At 38.8% G+C, this 20,478-nt stretch overlaps 1 long non-coding RNA gene across 3 annotated transcripts; it reads right to left on the reverse strand.

The window, feature by feature from the left end:
* Positions 1-8,757: 8,757 nt before the first annotated feature.
* On the reverse strand, positions 8,758-18,958 carry LOC135417446 (uncharacterized). 3 transcript variants are annotated; one of them, XR_010432036.1, is made up of 4 exons: positions 16,784-18,958; positions 13,311-14,930; positions 10,246-11,354; positions 8,760-9,982 (listed from the first exon to the last, which is right to left on the reverse strand). It is a non-coding gene; the product is annotated as an uncharacterized LOC135417446 (long non-coding RNA). The 3 variants fall into 3 exon arrangements; XR_010432037.1 differs by having other exon boundaries at positions 8,764-9,982; positions 10,883-11,354; XR_010432035.1 differs by having other exon boundaries at positions 8,758-11,354.
* Between the last annotated feature and the right edge of the window lie 1,520 nt (positions 18,959-20,478).

A 20,478-nucleotide genomic window follows, 5' to 3' on the forward strand; every position in this document is an offset into this window, starting at 1 on the left:
GAGGAATACCCTTACTATGAGGCTGTCCCCTGGGGTGGCTTTCTAGGCAGAGAAGAGATTTGTTATTCATGGGTGACAGGGAGAGCATGACCCTGCCTGTACATACACTTTTCTGGTAGGACAGAGTCCTTCAGAGGGAAAAGATATCTTCACTGAATAGTATAATTTATTTTTTTTTTTCACAAGTCTGAATTCACATATTTTCACATGCTAAATCCCTCCTCTATCTATTTTTGTTTGCCTTTTTTTATCTGACTGAAAATACCTGCCAAGCCCAGTGACAAGAAATGAACTCACTGTGCTCCCAGGGCAGTCCCTTCTCTGTTGGTATGGACTAGCTGTGTTCACTGACTCTTCCAATCCTTTCTGCAACTTCCAAGCAAGTGAAAAGTTTGGCATAATGGATTTAACTGAGACCCAGCAACATCCAGTAAGAACTCCTCATTACCAAAGTGTTTTCCTAAAAAGAATGAGAAGGGGTTCAGGTCTGGGGTCCTCTCTCTCTACTCTTGGCTTTTATTTCTTTTTGTCATCTCTGTCAATATATTTTAGAGAGATGCCAAACACATTTGGCATAACGAAAGTATGGTATTCACACACCTTGTTAGTCCAAAAAATTGATCTTTATTTCTTATTTCAAGACCGCCCAGGTGAGTTACATTGGACAGAAAGAACTTCATCTCAGCTTATGCCCACTTCAGGGAAATAATCAATGGTCATGCAGCGATTGGAAACTGTGTTTCCTCTCTTTCGTGTTCTCATGTACAGAACACAGCCTTTCTGGCTCTTCAGAAAATAAGACAAGTTGTACATATAATTTACTGGACGAAGCTCTTCATTTAAGAGAGGACTAGTTATGGTTTTTAGAGTAATAATTCATTATTCATAAATATATCCCCTTTTCAGAGCTCTGAATGATTTCTACGTTAGTTCATTTGGTGTGTTTATCTTTTAGCTTCTAACTCCCTTGTGGAAGGGAGAACTCTGATGTGTCAGAGTGTCATTCCTCATTACCCAGTGAGCCAAACTATGGGATTTCAAACTCTAAACCAGAGATAAAATGAAGAAACCTAACGATCATCACCAAGTTTTTTAAGGTTAGCAAGAGCACGAGTGCTTGGACTCTAACACAGCATAAGTGAACCTATTAAAGGCATTAAATCAGCTCTCTGTAACCACACTGCCCCTTGGCATGGATCAAGGCTGGATGTGACCCCTGACCTGACATGGTGCACCCACAGCTCTGGGTGTGCAGGGCCGTGAACCTCTGTTTTGTTTCTTCACTGTTTTGCCGTGAATGTTGGTCTGACCACCTGACCTTTAACTGGGCACGAGATTCCCTTATTAAATGTGCATCGTGCACCATCAGTGCCCTTCTTGGATGGACACTTCTGCCAGGGCAAGCGAGTTATACGTGAGTCAAGCACCCTGTGAACTCGTGTGTGCTAGGGCACAGTCATGTGAGATGTGTGAATTCTTCATATGAGTTCCTAATTTGCTGGAAAGCACCAAATTATTGCGGAGATGCCGAAGTAAATCACATTGCAATTCACCTCTGCTCCAGAGTGCTCCAAGACAAATCTAAGTGAATGGTTGTTGCTCAACAGCTCAAAACCAAAAATGATTATTCTATGTGAAGAGATTTGCAATTACCAAATATACATAAAAAGAGGACATCCATGTATAAACTGTGAATATTGGAACTGGCTGGGGAGTTCTCAGAATCCACGTGCAGAAAAGTGTACAGTTTCCACAAAATCAGTAAGAGATACATATTTTAGAAATCTTTTATTATTATTTCGGTATTTTTATGTGTGTTCCTAGATCAGCTCAGTATTTATTTCACTTTTGTGAGCTGCTCTAGTTGCCTGAATTCCTTCTACAAAGAATTGCTTCATCCTCTTCAAACATCATTTATTGTGCAACTTAAGTGAAATGGATACACAATTAAACAAACAAACAAACTACATTTTGATTGTTCTTCTGCAAAATTAATATTAATAACTATGGAAGTATTTTTTAAACACTTCTTTGTCTCTTCTCCCTAAGTCTTGACTTATCTTGCCTCAATACTAAAAATATAGAGTAAGAGAAATGGCTACTTGATAATGGACAGATAATAGCAATACAAAAAATCGCTATTAGGAAATTTGCAGACTGAATTTTCTCATTGAGTGAACTTTCCATTTAGGAAAGAGTTTCCTTTGAAATGGCAGCAGAAAGGCATTCTACAGGAGTTTTTCATCAGTATTAGCAGTGGAAAGGCATGAAGTGGAAAGGTGTTGCTCCTACCTTGAACCATTTCACTCAGCCTTTTCCAGAAGGCTTCATTTTTGAAGAAATCAAAACCATAAAGGGAATCCAGAAGTGTCAATCCCCTCCTATATGTCCCAGCCAGGAGTAATAATGAGAATCAGAGCAGAACCACGAAGTTCAGTAACAGAAGGTGGGAATTTGGCTTGGATTAAAACCAGCCTACAACCAGCATTAAAAATGACTATGCACATATCTGTCATCTCTTCTTTCATCCTCCTTTTCCATCTTGGCCGTTACAACTTGATCTTGTAAGGGAGTCTGTGAAAGCAGATGTTGTGTTCAAAGAGAGCTTGATTTCTGCAAGTGGCCTTGGCAGGGCTCCTCTCAAGCAGACCTGGTGTTTGCCTCTACTTCTTCAACACAGATGTTGCCTCTTCAAGGCTTTTAGACTGCTGAACAGGCAAGGGATGCTAGGGGTAAATAAAAGTATCACAGCTGTACTGAAAATATGATATAAATGGTATAAAAATATTAAAGATATACGGCTAACTAGTGTGTGTATGAAAATAAGTGGCAGCAAAATGTGAATATTACAATGTAGATCATTCCCTTAATTTGATTCAATTGCCTTTCTACATTCATTCAGGAAAGAAAAATATTGCAAATATTATTTCTTTTCAGAGATGATAGGTTAATCTAAGTATAAATGGGAATATTCATCACTATCAGATTAGCTCTGAAGAGCTCGCTTTAAGAGACAGACATCCAAGCACGTTTAGGACAGTTAGATTCCTCCACAGGATGCTCACCATAATATATAACTTTAGGATCTCTGAGAAATCTCCTGGAGAAACCTTACTGCATCACTGTAGTGGAGACCAGGGCATATAAATGTAGTTTTAAGATTCCCCTTTTCTTCCTGCTTGTGTCATACACAAATAGGAAATGGGGTTTAACAATTTTGTTAAAACATTTGCAATTACAAATAAGAATTTTATGTCAAGCTCACAGTGACATACATTTCAGTCTATAACCTTATCACGGAGCAGATTGCTTTGGGAAAGACAGAGATTTATTCTGAAACATTTTTCTTTCATCTCTTTATAGTTCTTTTGATGATTTTAAATGTTTGTGCTATTGGTACTTACATACAGTAAATGATAAATGATATATTATAACAACAACTACATGAAGCTGAATTGCTTTTTTTACTGAATTTAGTGAATTTACTGCCTTGAAAGGTAACAGATTGATAGCACTAGTGAATTAAATCCTCTCTTTATCCCCAGAACTAGTATAATATGGGCATTGCAAATATTTTCCAGGCCTATAAATCAGCCAAGGCACCTCAAGTATCATCCACAGGGACATGCTGCTCCCTGCTTTTCTCTTTTGCTTTTTTCTAAAGCTCCTTTAGGGATTTTACAGAACATATTAATTTTAAGAAGGAAAGGGCCGTGGTATGTCTCATAAGCTTTCACTTTTTATATTCACCAACAATTATAAACTCTTCATATTAGAAAAGATGTGTGGGGAATATATGAGTTGGTGGTTAGTGTTGCCTTGGAAGGTAGAACAGGAGCTGCTGAAATACAGGTCATAAGCAGCATAATCCAGCCATGGATGGGAGACTCTCCTCCACCTCTTACAGATACTGTTTTCAAATTCTCTGCTTTTTTACTGCTAATACTGTCATAAACCTCTAAGTGGCCATCTTGAAAATACCAGAAACTAGAGAAATGTTGGAAGTACAGTACTGTGTTCCCTCAGATATGTTTACTCCATTGCTCTCAGTGAAGTTAATCTGATTTATACACATCTCCCCATGGGAAAAGCAAGTTTCCAACAGAGCTCAGAAAGGCTTCATGGGAGCTAAGGGTCAATTTATAGCCAGCCCAATAATTTATTTTCCACCAAGTTTCCTCTGTTCAGTATTCTCAACCACACATCCTGCAAATTCCAGGTTTTCATCTTTTGAAATGGGTAAAAATCAATTCATTACTGAATTTTTCTGAAGAAAATTGTGTGGAGGGAAAAGCAGGTGTTAAATAAAAACAGAAGCACTCCAAACACATTATTTCAGCTCTTATAAATAACAGTTGTCTCTTAAATTCATCTCCTGTGAAGAGATCTCATCTAATTCCACTGTCTTGGAAACCATAGTAATATAAAATTAATGGAATAATATTTATTGTTACAGACCAGTAACAATTTAGAGTGAATGAAGGTTCTAGAATAGGTTTTATTTCATGAGGTTTTTTTTTCACCAAGGTAAGTATTCATTCCAAATGTCACATAAATTGGAATCATAACTCTATGTTACAAACCCCTGTGACTTTCTGGGCAGTAGATAATGGGCTGCTCTTAAATAATTGTGTTGCTGTCTCACACTATACACAGACCTCCCTCAAGCAATATTTTGAATTATTCCTTTATTTTTGCCCAACTTTTCTGCTGTTGTCCATTTTGACATTTTTATGACCTCATTCTGGATTAGCTGTTCTTAGCCACCTTTTTAAGGGTCATTTCACCTTCAGTACAATGGCCCTGAGCTTCTAATATTCATAAAATTCAGATCTTGCCTACAGACAGTTATTCCCACTGTTCTCTTCTCCAGTTGCTTTTTTACCCTTTCAGTTTTACTGGCAACATGAGATTTGCTATTAACCACCAAAAAATTCTGCAGTTGCTGCTTCTGAAAGTTCACGAAAACAATACAAATGCTGCAGAGTTAGCATTTCTGGTTATAGTTTAATTTTTATTGTGGCTCAAACCACTACAGTGCAGGTGCATGAAATTAGTGGTCTATCACAGCAAATCTTACAAAAAAGTGTTATGTTATTTATTTATATAAACCCAAGAAAAAAACATTTTTACTCTATTAGGGACTTTAATAACATTTACCTGTTTGGATTTCAGAGCATCAGTGTCACATGATAGGTTTTACACAGCTGACTGCCTGTTAATTGAATAGTCTAATTCAGCTTCTAATTCTACCTTTTAATGGTTGAAAGCCCATTAAAGCAGCTATTTCTCTAATAGCCATGTGGAAAAGGTGATATTTGTTGTTTTATCCCTACTAACTCTTCCCCTCATCTTTGTCTGAGTGGTCTGATGGGGCTGCCCAGACCCTTTCAGTTCAAGTTTGGTGCCAGAACAGCACAAAGCACATTTTCAGAATTATCTCACAATGCCAATAAGACAGACCTGCTCTGTGTATGTTACCCACAACAAAACACTCAGACCAGCGTTTCCCATTAGCACATACTATTAGACTAATATTATTTAATAGCCTAAAACGATGGTCTGCAAATCTCTTTTCAGCATTCACAATGCTTTCAAAAACTTGGCCAAACCCTTTACGTAGCCAGGTAGAAAATCTGGATGAAGTTAAACAAGTTCTCAGAAAATTACACAGGAAGAGGGGAAGCTTTTTTTCCCACGCATGCCCAGAGCTTTATAAAATTCTGGTCCAAGTTGAAACACGCTGCGTTACTGGACACTTTTTGTCTGCAGCTATAAATAAAGAAGCAGATGTTTGCACCTGCCAGATTTGCTTCTGATTTCCATGCTGTGAGCGTGTAATCACTGCAGGTAATGGCATCTCGCTGAAGAGTTAACTCAATAAGTAGCATTAAGGGACATGGAATTTATGATTCATTTTGTTACAGTATTTTGTTATACACTTAGTAGAACTGACTCAATACCAATGGCTAAATTATGACTAAATACCACTGGCTAAGTTATCAAGGTATCTGATTTTATAACTCTATCTAAATGTGTTTTGCTCTTTCGTGGGCTCACTTATGTATTGCAAATTGTCCATTTTTTAAAATATTCAAGAAAATGTCAACTTACATCGTTGTTTGGCCTAAAGTCAAATGTACCAAATGCTTTGCTAAATAATTGGTCTAAGACTGGAGAACAAAGTCATCCATCACCAAGTCACGGGTTTTGTTTTGTTTCCAATAAATTCTTTCAGTGTAATTTCCTTTGGTAATAAATCTTAAATCTGTGATATTCAATAACATTACACAGCGTTGAATTTGCTATGTGTGTTTAATGTAGGCTAAATACCAATCTGAAAACCAAGGGCTTGCACAAACCTCTTACAGTATTTTTGAATGTATAATGGACATGAAATATTTAAGATGTGAGCCAGCTACTGTTCAGCTGAAGATGAAACTTCTGTTATTCCCCCAGTGCTCATTATCAAGTTTGCTGAACTTTCCTCAGAAGCAGCTGGTGCTGGGCAATGCCTGATGAAATGAACAGCCTGGCTTGTCACATCACAGATCCGTCTCTCAAGTTCAGAGTGGGTCACAGAGCAGAAATCAACTGTTTCATGGTGCAGGAACTGCTGCATGAGCCACATTTTCAGCCTTTGGATTAAACCCCACATTACTGCCCCTGACTGAGGATCCTGGCCCTAGAGAGCCAGGCACCAGGTGCTGGGGATGAGCAAATGGGGAATAAGGCACGTCAGTGATGCAAAGGAATCTCAACAGCCAGTTTGGGAAGGCATGGTCCGTTTTGTAGTGTGAATCAAGAAATCTGAGAATCTAATTCCCATTATATTAACCTTCTCTATTGTTTTTTGGGGGGTTGTTTGTTTGTTTGTTTGTTTGTTTTTAAAAATTTATTTAAATTGCTTGGAAGGTGAATCAATTAGTAAAAATTCGGTTTCACAAGCTCACAGAGACATAAAGTCTAAGTAGTTCATTCAATCAAAAAATAAATAGAAATATCTTTGGATAAGTTCTGACTTTCTCTGTGTTTTAAGATCTAACAGAGTCAAAATGTTACCAGAAAACAATCCAGTTTTCAACATTTTTTTGTTGAAATTATTGAGAATTTTACTGATCCTATAAGATTTTCAGACGAAATATGATGACCATTTTATCTCAAGTTTTCTGAAACTGTCCCACCAAAACTGAGTCCAGGTTTAGCTGGAAAAAATATTGTGATTTTTTCCCCCCTAAAATAGCAGTAGGCACCCATTTTCTGTTGTTCTGTTGCTAGATCCCACTAGCAGTGCTGCCAGGGTGTGTTAAGGCAGAGATACAACTCCAGAGAAGTTCATGGCCACCAGATCCATGGCTGAGTGTATAGTCATCTTCAAGTCTCTCAGGAGATTTGCTATCATTTTGTAAGGTGAAGACAAGATCCAAGGGCAGCGAATGAAACCATTGGCCTCTCAAAAAGACTTGTCAGGAATTTCTGGAAAACCTGCACCATTTCAGCAGTGCTTAAAAATTGCTAATGTCATTTTGTTACAGACTGCAAATAACTAAAATTGGCTAAATATGCTGCTTGTAAATGGGCTTGTTGAAAACTTTGATCACAGACAGAAAGGAATTCTTTTAAAAACCTACTGTTAACAGTAGGTAAAAAGTTAATGAGAAACTTATAAATAATTAATTCTTCCTCTAGAGCCAGAAAAGATTTGTTGTTGCTGTTAATGGACTCACAATATATGTTGTATTGTCTTTCCTGAAGTAAGCACTGAATTACTTGATCTCCATACAAAAGAAAATAATTTATTGCACCAATAGCTTTATTAGTGTTTGTATTCCCAGAAAACAATAATTTCCTGGGTTAACTAAAGCAGCTTGCCTTGATGATAATACATAGGATGACACAGCTAAATCGACACTTCAAAATAAACAGGATATTTAAATCAAAAAAACTGTTGAAGAAAAATTTGCAAAAGGAGTCTGGCACTTGATATTTTCAAGAAAGCAACTGCAAAGCACAGAGAACTATTTCAGATGTCCCAATTGTAATTCTGCATTTAAATATGTCTCCTTCCTCCACGTGATATTCTTTGAAGCAGCAGCAGGAGAAGCAACACCCTTCCTTTACATGCACGTATCATATGCAGAGTCATCACAGCTTGAAGGTCATTCAGGTTAAAAATACTCACAGGATCCCAGTTGTTCAGATGTGGTCATTCCACAGATGAACTGAAAACATCCTCTCCCTACTTTATTTGATAAATATTTTGGCAATATTACAATAATCTCTCATTTGACATTATGATATTAAGTAGTGTGATTGCTCTCAGTTGTCCTATTGAAAATAATTCCTTGATAGTTCTGATGAAGGTATAAATTTCACACAAGCTTACTGGTTATGTTCTCCGCATCATATTAGAAACTGAAGCAAGTACATCTCATGGACAATAGTGATACCTTGGCATAAACCAGAGGATAGCTTGGGGATAGGTAACAGGTTTATTAAAAAAGCACAGAAAAAATTGTCAGCCAAGTTCTTTCTGTATAAGACAGTCAGCTCCTGGTACAGCTTCATTCATGTGTGACAGACACCACTGATATTTAATCATTATAAATGCACAGGACCTACTGATGCTTCTGCTTCTGATGGAAAAGTTGCACCTTGGCTATCTGATGCTATTAATTTCCATTTATAAGTAAATATAAGTGAATAAATATATTAGAAGGAAGGATTTTTTTTTTTTTTTTTTCTAAGGGGGAAGATAGATTTTTGAGGCTAGGGATTTACCACCATTCAGCTGTAAAAATATACATTAGCACAAAACAGAATCTAATCTAAAAGCCACACAGGGAAAAAAAAACAACAAACAACAAACCAAAAAACAAAACAACAAACCCCAAACTTAAATATCCCCAGTGAGCATTTTGTTGCAGGGATTTTTACAGGAGGGAGCCCTGGCAGGGCTCACAGCAGGGATGCTGTGCCACACCCATGCCCATACCACTATAGGCCTTGTTCTAAGCTTCTGCTTATCCTCAGCTTTGCAGTAAGGAATATTCCCCCATCTCCACATATCCTGTAATAGAATGACCAAGTTCTTCATCCAGCCTCAGGATCCTCACCCTGCAGTGTTACACTGTCCTGCCTCCAGGCAAACCTTTGCAGCTCAGGTAGCAATTGTGTCTCCTCTGGGCATCTCTCCCTGAAAAGGAAAGCGCTTTAAATTTCAGGAACACCGAGCAGGAGAGTGAGGAGGTTGAACGACTTCATCCTATTTTTCTTTACCCCTATGGGGGTCTGAAATAGCAGGGGGTGTTAACAGCTTTTATAAGTTTGTAAAAACTCGAAGTGCTGTTGGAGTGGGGGCAGGTCTCACATAACTCCAGCAATTTTTCCTCTGCAGGAGGAGAAAATCTCAACTGTCTTTTCACACGAGGACTGTCACTCATCTTCGTTTCAGGGACCCCAGCAGATTGTCTCACTACATTAACAGACACATTTTAGCCTTTTTTTTTTGGCTCCCGTGAAAGCCATTTCTCTACTGATCCAACTGTTAGCAGGTCTTTGGTCATTTGGCAGGGCAGGGGAAATGCTTCATGCAATACCAGCCACATCATCCTTGTTTGTGCCTCAGGCTATAGAAGATGATGTGCCTTACCCATGTCAGCTGAGCTCGTAGGCTTGTGGCTTTCCAGCTCTTTTTTTTGCAGAATACCACCTGTGTGTCACAGATACCTCTAATCATCACTGGAAAACATTTGTACCAGAAATAAGCTCGGATGGAGGCTACAGTAAGTCTAACACATCCAACAGCAAGAAATCCTGCAGCACTTATACTTGCTGCAAGAATCGTTTCTGGGTCTTTATGACATACTGATCTCCACATCTGGCTGTGGTATGCACCTCAGCTTGTCCATGGATGTTGCTATTTCTAGGTTTCTTCTTTTCAGGCTTGATGGGTGCAGCTGCATGAGACCTAGCAACAGATCTGTAAGAGCAAATAATATCAGTCCTAATGGGAATTAAATTAATATATCTTTTACAGGGCACAACTGCTCTACTGGTGCTGCTCCCCACACAGAAATACTATGAAAAATGTTCCCCATTTCCTTCCTTATGCCATGCAAGGCAGATATTTTTTATTCTTTATTATGTATCTGTTTAGCTATGTCTTACATAGAAAGCAGCCTGGAAAAGCATCAGTCAGAAATAATAATAGAAATAATGAAGAATTACATGATGAGGGCTTACCAAGCATATTCTAGCATGTACCAGAGAAGCAGTGGCTGGGAGTCACACACATTTCCATCTCTGAACGAGCTCTCCATTCCCTGAATTCACCAGGTGCCCAGCAGATGGTGGTGTTATTTCAACTACTTTGCTCTGCACTCCCTGGGAAGCAGCCAGGCTGCATGGAACAACTATGGGAAAGTTGTTTCAGGATTTCACAGCTCACAGAACTGCACTTACAGGTTATTTTCTGCAGCATCCTGATATTCCTTCGTGTAGAAATAAATGTTACTGATAGATATCAGCCTTCCAGTACCTAAAGGGGACTTACAAGGAGGCTGGAGAGGGATTTTTTTCAAGGGTGTGTAGTGATAGGACAAGGGGGACTGGCTTAAAAATGACAGAGGGCAGAGTTAGATCAGATATTAGGAAAAAACTCTTTACTGTGAAGGGTGGTGAAGGAACTGGCACAGATTGCCCAGAGAAGCTGTGGCTGCCCCATCCCTGGAAGTGTTCAAGGCCAGGTCAGATGTGGTTTTGAGCAACCTTGTGCAGTGGAAGGTGTCCCTGCCCATGGCAGGGGCATTGGAATGAGATGAGCTTTAGGGTCCTTTCCAACCCAAATAATTCTATGGTATATTAAATTAAACATTCTTACAATTGTCTTGATGAAAATTCTTGTGACAGGAGGAAGATCCTCTTCTCATAAGCAGGAAGAAATATTTCTTTGAAAGAGTTTCCAGAAATTTCAATCTCCTACAAGCTGCATTCCAGCCATGATCTGGTAGTGTCATTATCTCCTTCTGGGATTTCCAGTCTTCTCCACAGATTATGTAGGATAACCTAATTACTCATGCTCTTTACCAGCAAAAAGCTGTCCCTTTCTTTTTCAGCTCTTGTAACATTTAATTTTTCTTTGTTTCTGCCCCTTCTGAGCAGATATTTCGTTATATTTGTTGAATCTCTTCCATCTCTTTTCTGCAGCCTCTATTGTGTCCTTTTCTTTCTTCTGGCCGCATCTGCAAACAGCACCTCATCTCCTGGCTGTTTGGCTGTCATGGAGTAGGATCCCACAAAAGAGTAGTAAACCACATCAAAAATTTGGTGGTGTTTCTGCCTTTGGATGGGAGCTAGAGAGGGGAAAGAGAACAGAAAGAGCATTTTTAGGAGTCTCTCTAGACATCAAGTTGTACTTGATCTTTTTGCTTACTTTAAAAACTGTTATAGCCATTGCAATATGACACAGTCAGTCACCAGCTGGAAATGATCATCCAAAGGCAGTTTGGGAAATTTGGCTGCTCGGTTAATAATATTCAATTAATTGTGGCCTGACACAATACCTGGAAACTTTCCAGACATTTGAGGAAAGACATGTTTCAGTGTAGAATTTCTGAGCTGCTCCCATGTACTGAGTTAGCTGGCATGTATCTTCATGAATACTTTATATGAACTCAAAGTCCAAAACATGATGCAAGTAATTTTTCTGATGCCAGCAGGAGCAGAAATTTGTCATACTTGCTTAGGTCTCAGTGCTTCCACATTACAGTGCTAAGAAAGCAATAACTTACTATGAATATTTTGTATTATCTACAAAAGTTTAGGACCAAACCTGTTTCTTGGATACTGGAACACCTTTAGCAAGATCTTGGAGTCCAAGCAACTTCTGACATGGGTGCCCTTAATGACCTAGAGTGAAACAGAGTCCAACACAGGCATGTATCTATGCCAAAATACTTTTGAGAAGACTATTTCTTCCACTGTTCCATCATGAACTGAGCTGCTGCCCTTTTCATGTCCGTAGTGGCCTCATCCCAGCCAGATTTGGTGAGGGTGGAAGGCAGGGCCAGGCTGACCACCTTCCAGGTAGTCAGTCTCTGCTGTTGCATCCTTTTTCTCCTGGCACTGCAGAGACACGAGGCACACCAGACAGGCAGTTCCCTGGTGTCACAGGCTCCAAACAGCAGCTGATCTCTCCCAGAGAGCATGGCTGCTGCCATATGGCTGCAAACCTGCTCACCACTGATCTGCTCCAGAGACAGGAGCCAGCATCCTCTCATCACCCTTTAGGGTCTGACAGTTTCCAGCTCCTCCAGTTGCACTGACTCACAGAGGTCCCACAAGCTGTTATTCCTATTCCCTGCCTTTTCCCAGAGAGGACAGAGATGGCTCCATGTCAGCAGTGTTGTTCCTGAGCTCCATGACTCCACTTCCAGCCAGGTTGCTCAAAGCTGGCAGTGCATTGCAGCCTCTGGCAGTTCTGGCCTTAGTGTGAGCTCTCCGAAATCTCAGAATTTTGGGCCACCCACTGTGCAGATACAGCTGAAATTTGTGGTCAGGACCCAAAATTCTGTTACCTGTGTGTTTCCTCAAACACTACAGCCCATGCCTGAGCAAGGGGGAATGACTACTGCAGAGCTGTAGCCTGGGTTGCAGTTCTCCCAAGCAGACAACACTCACATCCACTTAGCCATGCATAGTAAGGTATCAAAATGTAAGAGACATGAGGATGAGACTGTTCGAGAAGTACAGAGTATATTTTTTGTAATATAAGGCAATTTATATGTAAAACATCTGTAATCGAAAAAAAGAGCACCTTAAATACAATATTCAAAATTCAGCAATAAAAATCCTGTATCTGGCAATGATAAATCAGCACATTAAAAACATGTCATGCAGAAAGCAGATGCTCTTTGCGGGGGAAACAAGGTTTGTAATGTGGAGGTAAAACAGTGGTGACACAAACAGGATCAGTCACACACAGTTTGTCCATATCCCAGCAGTGCCAGGATGGGAGCTGAGGAGGTGTAGGAATACTTCACGCTGCAGTGTGTTGCTATGGACACCATGACTTCTTCACTGGGCTGTCAGGACTGTGGGTTTACAGAGTTGGACCCCATACTGTCCCTAAAATAATGGGAGCTTCTTGCTGGTCAAGTTGCAAATTCTGCCAAGTTGGCTGTAATAAGAATAGTCCAGTAATTTCTTTCTTCTTTGTGTTCCAGGACCCAAATCACTTCATTTTCAAATGGTTGAAAATAATTCATAAACTAATCAAGCCTTACCATACACACCAGTATGAAAATTACATTTGAATCTTACACGTCCTTGGTCTTTTGGATGCCCTTTTCCTGCCCTTGATCTCTACACAGACGATCAGAAGCAGCTTTTTCTGTAACCCAAGGATAGCTAAACTAAGAAGATCTCTCAAAATAGAAAATATAAGCAGTTCCCTTAGAGAAAAAGTACCCCAAAAATGCACAAAAGAGAGTGGAATAATGCACACCATACAGCCACAAACTCAGCCTGAAATGAACTTTAGGCAGCTGTGCAGGAACTGAGACATTTCAGTCATACAATGCAAAGAACAGGGTCACAAACAAACTTTCATGGGAATTAGACCTTCATATATCTTATCGTGTCTGTGCTTGATTAGAGCAATGGGCTGAAGCACAAGAGCTTTCCTGGTATTTTCTTCTCTCTGGTTTTTTTTTTTTTTTTTTTTGTAGTTAAACCTATTTCCAAAGATTTAAGATGGAAGGTTTAGATGCTGGAAACCACCTATGACATCAAGCAGTCTCAGTCACAGAAGACTCAAACATGTAATAAATACAGTGTGTAATTTAACAGGATTATCAGAAACTAATAGTTAAGCTTTTGTTTTGCTAAATATTCACCCATCCTTTGTCAAGTATTTTTAATTACCAGGATTTTAATGGTAATGTTTAACAGCCCCAGAACTCCAGGGTCTTTTAATATCTGCCGCAACAGTTTTCAATTATCGTAATTCTATCCTTAATTTCTGTCATCATAATTATCCTTCATTACAGCAACATTCTTAGATCTGACTCATCAAAGTGAAATTTTTCGTTGTTTCACTTGACTTGCAACTCAAACTGGGATTTAACCTCTCAGTCATTTCACCCTGTATCTTCAGTGAACAGAAAAAATTCACTTTTCTGGTTTGCCACGTGTTCCAGTTGCTGTATCAGTGTAGGGGACACACCATCAAAACTAAGTGAAAGGTTGAGTATGTATTACCATTTATTACAATTTATACAATTCTTACAATAATAACAGGAACAGTACAGGTTAGAAATCTCTAATATTTTCAACAGTCACTCACATCACAGCATGGCTGACCTTCATAAACCTAGCACATAACAAAAAAGTATTTGTAGTAGATAACAGCCATCTCTGTGATAATTCACCTATCTTAGAAGAGCAATCCATTTGATATGCTATTAATTACATTAAAAAATACTGCGATACCAGTAAGCTACAGATCCTAATTTATTTAAATTGCTTATATGCAATTCATTTTCAAAGTGCCTCAATGTTTTCACTTGAAAAATGTGATCAGCCTACAAAAAAATTTAGATGTTCTCAGTGTCTGATCCTGTAGCCTGCACAGGCTCTGTGTGACCTCAGTTTGATGGCAAAGCAGGATGGAGTCTGTCTTCCTCGAAAATTGGCTTTCAAGCCCACTGAAACAGGTCACTGCAACCAGTGGGATGCCGCTGCATAGAGTCATTCCCCACCTCACCCTGCGCTTATTGAAGTCAGTTTTATTGCTGATTTTGTGGGAACAGACTGCAGCTCTCCACCTCTTTGTCAGTGTGCTTTCAAAGTCCCTTCTGCAGCGCTTCATCCAAGTCAAGAACTCAATTTCACAAATTCAGATCAGGAAGACTGCAAAACAAATATAGCTGTGACAACAAAATAATGATAAAGTATAAGGTGCTGTCTACTACTTCAAGTACTTCTGTGATATTTGCTCTCTTAAGTCTGTCTAGCAGCCTCAGTCTAGAAGGTTTCTGAATTAAAACTAGAATATAAGAAACACTACATATAAGGTTTTGATAGAGCAAAATAACTGGCAATCTCACTATCTTTAATAGAGAAAAATAACTGGCAATCTCATTGTCCTCTTCTATAATTTCCCTGTAGGATGCTGTGTGGTGTAAGGGATTAAGCAAGCCCTAGTAGCCAAATGAACATTGGAGTAGCTGTGGAACTTTGGACCAGTCACTTGACCTTCTTCTGCTTCATTCAAGCGAGCTGGAAAATTAGAGGCAGCACAGAGCCAAGAATGAAAACTGGACATTGCTTATAGCAGTATTTTCTGGAGAGGTAAATTGCAAACCATAATTTTGTAACAGCAGTTTTGTCCAGCGCTGTAATGTTTGTGGTACATGCAAGCAGCAGTTCTATATATACACAGAGTGCAATATAAATTTATGAAATTTATAGATGCATGCCTTTGGTTTTTGGCTGTGTGCTATGCACTAAAGAGATCTTCTTGCAACTGCCTAATATCTACAGATCATAAAAGTGTAGTCCATATTCAATTGCTAATTAATCTAAGATCTTCTCTTTACATTTTTATTAATTTTAATGCAGCTGGTTGGTGGGTGAAAGACATGATTTATATGAAGTCTGCACTTAGCTCATTGCAAGAGGCTTAAGCTCTCAGCTGTAACATAACAGGGGAGGAGGCTGGGAAACTTATTTTTTTCTCTTGTCTGCATGCTTGCTCTTGGTAATCCAGTTTTGACTGCACAGTCTTGCCAGGAGGGGATAGAATCATCCCTGTTCTTGGTCATTACTGGTCTTGGTGATCATCCTGGTCATTTTTGTCATTTCTGCTTTTGGTCATCATCCTGTTTCAAGCAAGCTGGAGTAGATGATCTTCAGATGTTCCTTCAATTGACATTTCTAGACTCTTCTGGTCCTGCCTGCTCAGGGGTACAAAATCAGCTTAGGTGTGATGGTATCATCCCTGAGAATAGGCAACAGCTGGTCCTCAGGTGCCTTATTAAACTATTTAAGAGGTTGTCTTGGGGACCTGCAGTTCACTTCAGTTCATGTTTGCCTGGGAACTCTTTTGGGGGTGCAAGTCTGGATTTACGTTTCACTCACCACCTCCCTGCCTTTGATCCAAAACCTGCAACTGATGTAAGTGGGAGATGGTGAAACATACTTATACCAAAAAAATAAACAGTGGATACTATAAAATATATTTTCAATTTAAGATGATAGTTGACTTCTTAATAAAATTTTCTGTCTCAGATGACTGTTCCTGAGCTACTGACAATGCAAGAGTAGAAGTTTGAAAGCAGTTTTTTTCTTCATTTCTGCTGAAAATCTTCCAGTTGTCACAAAGGCAGTAGTAGGATAATATTGGCACTGAGATCTACCTTTATCAGATGAAAAAGATTTGATTTAAAGTCTATATGTAACTACCTCATAACTATATAAATATATATTTTAAAAAGTCAAATACACCAAATAAATATGTCAGAGTGGGAATAACTAAGACAGTGTATGAAAATATCAATAAATAACACCACATGTATGTACCCACTGTAGTGGGAAAGCAGGGCCCTTATGTTATACTGCAATCTACAGCAAGGATGAGGATCTCCATTCCCTGATGGCATTTTGAGAGCCTGTCCCTGTACAAGCTGGTGATCCTTAACTTAATCCTTTTAAGAACTGTCTAGATTAAAGTAAATTGATGTCCATGAAAGGGTAAGTAAATGCATGTGCTTGAACTTACCTGCTTGTTTTCACGCAGTCCCAATGTAACTGCTCCTTACCTCCATGAGCTTAAGAAAGGTCATGACTCGACTGTTGCCCATTTAAAATCTTCAGGAAATTATTAGCTAGCTTAGATAATGAAATGAGAAAATGTCATTTGCATCTAGCTGGTCTTTGGACCAGCTTTGTGCTGGAACTCTTGCAATGTAGAGGAATGCGTAATTAAAAATTATCTTACTATGCTTCGAAAATATTTACTGAAAACGCTTTTACTCACACAATGTTACCTATTCCTCTCCAACTTGGGTTTCTAGTGAAAACATGTTGAAATCCAGGGATGATCAAAAGAAGCAGCATAAAGTAATGTCCAAACCTAAAGTAAATCTGTAAGCAAGTTATATCTGTCCTGGATGCCTTAACTCATGCTAAGCATTGCAACACAATCCTCTGGTTATAGACCATCTTCCCAACACCTTCTGTATGATAGAAGCAAAAAACCATCATTCTTTTCTTTACCTCTACTTGAAGCAGAATCAGTGGCTGCTAAAAGCTTGAGCCCTGTATGGGGAAAGTGTCTAAGCTCGTGCTCAGAGTCAGCTGCGTTGGGAAACTGTTGAATTGCAGGAGTCCTTCACAGCTGGAATTTCTATTTCATCTGGTGGAACTGAATCAGTGCACTTTATCCAAGCAGTAATCTAAGCCCCTAGAGGCAGGCAAATTCTACCAGAGAATCAAAATTTGGCTCTGTGTGGAGAGTTGACTCTGGCTTGAGTTACCTTTATGAACACAAGTGCATATTTCAATCTCTGCAAGCACATATGGTATTGGTCGGCAATTAGGCATCCCTTGACAAGGTTATTTGTCTTCAGAGTCAACAAATACAGTATGATCAACCTTTGAGTAGGTAAAGAACAAATATATTAAAGCTCCTTATCTAAAATTATTTACTTTAACACTCACAGAAATGTAATCACACCATAATTTAATAAAATAATATTGAAAGACCCAACCAAATATCAACAAGGCATTTTTTCCATCTTTTGACTGCAATAACTTACAGGCCAAGCATAAAACCACTAAAGACAATGGAAAACATTAATCCTTTTCCCTTTTTTTATTACCACAAGATTGTTTTGCCTTTTGTTACCTCAGTGTCTTATCTAGTCTAGTCTCCAGTGTTCCTGACTATGAGACTTCTGAAATAACTTAGCAATAAAATAGATACTGCTGTAAAAATTTTCTATTTGCTATATATTGACATTTGTCAGACATTTCACTCTTCTTTTATTAATAAGATGTGCTTAACTGTAAACCTTAACCAATTTCTTCTTTGCAGGACTTTTTTATTAAATACAGTGAAAACAAAGATTTTTTTCAATGTCATATTACAATTAACATTTGGTTATGATCAAGATTGATAAAATTTAACTAGTTGCATTTACAACCTTTGAACTAATGTCCTGTCTAATAAATCATATTTTTTGTGTCCTTTTTCTCACATTTCTGTCATTGATAAGAAGTAGCTACTCTGTAGTACTAGCAATTGAATCTGTTATTCGTAGGCACGTTTTCAAATGGAGCTGTAATAAACAAATATTTTCAAAGGAGCTTTCCTTAACAAAATATTAAATGTATTTTTGCAAATTAAACCATATATTAAGAAAATCATGATAAAGACAAATATGCCAACAGTCACAGGCTAGCCAGTCCTGCCCTTGACTGACTGAGGGAAAGTTTTGCTGCTTTGGTAAATGTTAAGAGTAGTGTTTGAAAAACACTAATTAATGTGCACAGCCCCTACTGATGCTCAGAAAGACATGACTTTCAAGGTCACTCAGCCATTTTTAATTATTTCACCCTTAGTCTTTACCAGGATACTCACATCACTATAGTATTCTGGGGAAAAAATGATGTGTCATGTATTAAGAACTACTCTAATGACTGAAAAATCCTGATCCATCTTATTTAACTATTTTAAACTTTTCATTAGAAGAGATTTGCCTGACATTGGAACAAGGGGATCCAAATATTCCTTGGATGCTGCTCCCTGCATAGATGTGGAGAAAAAACTGTGTAGTTCCCTCTGATAATTAATGCAAAACAGCTAATCTTCCTCTTACTCCAAAATACCTTTGCCTGGGCACAAAGTGAACTGTCACTGTAAAAAAATATCATTAATAAAATATGGTTTATGTAGCAAGAACAGAGTGAATGGCTGCTCATAGAAGTGCTGTTGTTATGATAAAAATCAGAGTAAAAATGAGTGTCCCAGAATGGATTCCTTATTGGATGTAAAAAACACTACCTGTCCTTCCTCGGGGAACAAACAGATTACTTGTTTGTTTTTAAGGGAAAAAGCCAAAAGGCAATAAAGAGGAATCATACAAACTGCCAGCAGTGCAAACAGTGAGAGCTGGGCACGTACATCACATAATGCCTTGTAAGCTGACAACTGAAGCTGATAAACACCACCAGACCATACCTCTGTCCTCCCACTGCTCATCCTAGTACTGCCTAAGAAAAAACAGTCTAGTTATAAGAACACAGCAATTACTGTGCTGAAGCAGTGGAGAGTCAGTGATTGAGGGAAACCTGAGCTAAAAGTAAGATTTCACAAAGAAGAATTATTTTTACTGTAATTATCATAAGAAGGAAAATAAGCTATGTGAGTGGCAGGAGGCATGTTGTATCTGGAGATAATGAAATTTCAATTCACCTGTGTGATGGAGGCTTATAAAATCCTGAGGTGGAAACATCTGTTGAAAAAAACTGTCCCATGTCTTGCCTTATAATTTAGACTAAAGGTCTATTTCCAGCTCTGCCACTAGCACCACCATGGCACAGGATGAGCCACCCACCTCTCCTTCTCCTCTGTTTCCAGCTCTGAAAGATGGTTTAATAACACCTATCTCACAGAGAAGTTGTGAGCTTGCATTTTTCAGCCAGATTGGGGACGGCAAGAAAACACGTTGAGGTAATTGACTGATAGTTGCAAAGTGCTTTGAATGCAAATATCAATAGACCCGCTTTATTCAGGATTTCTTATCTTTAATTTCCCATTTACAAACACGTGGCGAGTTTCTTGCTTGCAAAAGACATTTTTAAAGGAAAGTTTACAAGCGGTAGCATATCAGAATGTCTGAACAGGGTGGATTTGTTTGGCTTCTTTCAGAGTGACTGTTTACAGCTTTTACTGTTGAAGTTTCAAAAATGCAAGAAAACAAATATAAATGCCCGTTCAGCTTTAAAAGCACTTGGAAGACTATTGCATGATTGTCTTGTCCCCACATTGAAGAGCCTTGTTGTCTTTGGTGATTTTTCTTCTTTTCATTTTTGTCTTAATCTTGTGCTTTTATCGGTTTTAGTTTTTTAACCTTGTTTTTGATTTCTTCCCCTCTAAGTGCACTCACTTACCTTCTCTCAGTTCCCCACTCCCTCTCAGGATATGAAGTGCACTGTGGATGTCCAGCACAACGGCTCGTGTATCCATCAAGGTCAAAGTCTTGCAAGTCCTGTGATTTGCCAAGTGTTTTAGAATTCCTCTTCTGTCCCTGAAATGCTGCTGCTGCACTGGGAGGCCTCTGGGTGCGAAAGGTTCTGATGGCAGCAGAAGTTTCCCAGGCACTCCCACAAAGAGGGCGAAAGGTGGGACACAGCAAATCTGCCGGCACCAACAGTGACTCCTACTCTGCAGAAATGTTCCCAGGGAACATC

This window comes from Pseudopipra pipra, chromosome 7, assembly GCF_036250125.1.
Source record: "Pseudopipra pipra isolate bDixPip1 chromosome 7, bDixPip1.hap1, whole genome shotgun sequence".
In the NCBI taxonomy this organism is placed as follows: Eukaryota; Metazoa; Chordata; class Aves; order Passeriformes; family Pipridae; genus Pseudopipra; species Pseudopipra pipra.